At 46.8% G+C, this 2,250-nt stretch overlaps 1 pseudogene; it reads right to left on the bottom strand.

Moving 5' to 3' along the window:
• Positions 1-1,914: 1,914 nt before the first annotated feature.
• LOC126475874 (5S ribosomal RNA) lies at positions 1,915-2,032 on the bottom strand (annotated as a pseudogene).
• Between the last annotated feature and the right edge of the window lie 218 nt (positions 2,033-2,250).

A 2,250-nucleotide genomic window follows, 5' to 3' on the forward strand; every position in this document is an offset into this window, starting at 1 on the left:
GTTTGTGATGTCCTTAGGTTAGTTAGATTTAACTAGTTCTACGTTCTAGGGTACTAATGACCTCAGCAGTTGAGTCCCATAGTGTTCAGAGCCATTTGAACCATTTTTGAGCTACAGTTCTCTAGTCCTCCTGTTGTTCTGGAACAAAAGGCAATTATTCTAAAATCACTCTGTTGTTCTGTTAACAGGTTTTCCATGTCCTCCGCCTTCTCCCTCCATTCTTCTGGAACGAAGGGTAGCGCCACTCGACATCACCTTCTCTCCTCTGGGTTTCCCAGTTCTGGAACGAAGAGTATTGTGTCGCTGGGACACCCCATGTCCCTCTCCTCTGCCGCAGGCAATTGCCCTAGAATAAAATCGTGGGGAACTTAAAAAACCAAAATAGCGAGGGTTTTCCCTCAGGTCTATGATATTACCGTGGAAATAAAGCAGTTTTCCTATGAGTAAAGGGGCAGGAAATTTTAAAAATTCTAGATGAGACATCATCATGCAGATGAGAAATTATGAGTTCAGTTCAAGTTAGTTTCAAATTCAGTCCAAATTCAATTCAATTCAATTCCAATTCAAATCAGTCCAGTTCAGATTCACATCAATTCATTTCAATCTAAATTCTAATCAAACAGAATACAATTCAGTTCAGATTCCATTCAATTAAATTCAAAAGCCGGGACTCCACTTCTCCTAATTTTAAAACTGTTGATAGCCCATGTGTCCAAAATTGGCCCTCAGAAGTTTAAGCAATTCCCCTCTGATGTTAACATGTAATCCCCACCTGAGGACACAGATTGTCATCCTAAGCTTGGATCTGACTTGTCGTAACTTTCAGTCCACTTTTGATATGTTTAAACAACATCCTCCACGTGTCTGTCATCAAAATTTGAACAAATTCTCCCCCCCCCCCCTCACACATCGTAGTTACCCAAAGGTTAAAATAGTGAGATATTAAAAACTCCCTATTCTAAGTTGAAAATGGTGAAAATTCAAAACATTCACTCATCCTAAACTTTAAATTGTGCGAAATTCATGTAGTCTAAGTTTAAAATGATGGTAAGCCTTCTTCTTGTCAGAACCAGCCCACTTGTTCTAACTTTAAAAACCACGGTAGGAAAACACTTTTCACTGTTATGTGTAGAAGACAACGACGAGAAGGGGGTGACTGCGTCATTATTTAAGTACATTCCACAAGATGTTGGAGAGAGCCACTTGTTAACAACACCGTCACGTGCGCCAGTCAACAGCCACAGCGGAACGCCGCTGGCCCCGAGAACAACTGGTCGCTAATAGCTGTTCACCGCACCACAGCCCACGGCTGCCACCCAGAGGCCGACAGCCACTGTGACACAGAGGCTGCTGCTGGCAGCAGTGTGGACAGCTGTTTGTCACTGTACAGCAAGTGTGCCGTCGTGTTCTGCTGCAGGCTGGACGTCCTCAGCTACCACCGCGGCTGAAGGAAGCCAGTGTACTGTATTCCAGTCTCCGCTCACGTTCACCCGGAACGGTACTCTCACGATGTCTTTCCCTGGTGTGCTGCCGTGTGCGAGACCTTATGGAATCGCACCCTTACCCGTTACTCCGTTTACAAGTAGAGTAAGGGCATTCTTGTCACAAAACATTAGGTTACAGAACATACAGCTGCTACGACGATTTAACAATATCCTACGGCCCTTAGACCCATATTTTAAAGTAAAATCAAAACTAAAACTAAACTCCTCCCGAACAGGCCATGAAGGCCCAACTGTACCGACCGGCCGCCATGTCATCCTCAGACCACAGGCGTCACTGGATGCGAATATGGAGCGGCATGTGGTCAGCACACCGCTCTGCCAGCCGTATGTCAGTTTCCGAGACCGGAGCCACTACTTCTCAGTCAAGTAGCTCCTCAGTTTGCCCCACAAGGGCTGAGTGCACCCCGTTTGCCAACAGCGCTCGGCAGACCGGATGGTCACCCATCCGAGTGCTAGCCCAGCCCGACAGCGCTTAACTTCGGTGATCTGACGGGAACCGGTGTTACCACTGCGGCAGGGCCGTTGGCCAAAGTAAAATCAGCTGTACGGTGTTACACAGATCTGCTGGAGAAGCGCCGTCCTGAGTGGACGAGCGGTTTGAGGAGCCATGTCACGGATTGCGCAGTCCCTCCCGCCGGAGGTTCGAGTCCTCCCTAGGGCATGCATGTGTGTGTTGTTCTTGGCATAAGTTAGTTTAAGTTAGTTTAAATAGTGTGTAAGTCTAGGGACCGATGACCTCAGCAGT

The sequence above is a fragment of the Schistocerca serialis genome, chromosome 4, assembly GCF_023864345.2.
Source record: "Schistocerca serialis cubense isolate TAMUIC-IGC-003099 chromosome 4, iqSchSeri2.2, whole genome shotgun sequence".
In the NCBI taxonomy this organism is placed as follows: domain Eukaryota; kingdom Metazoa; phylum Arthropoda; class Insecta; order Orthoptera; family Acrididae; genus Schistocerca; species Schistocerca serialis.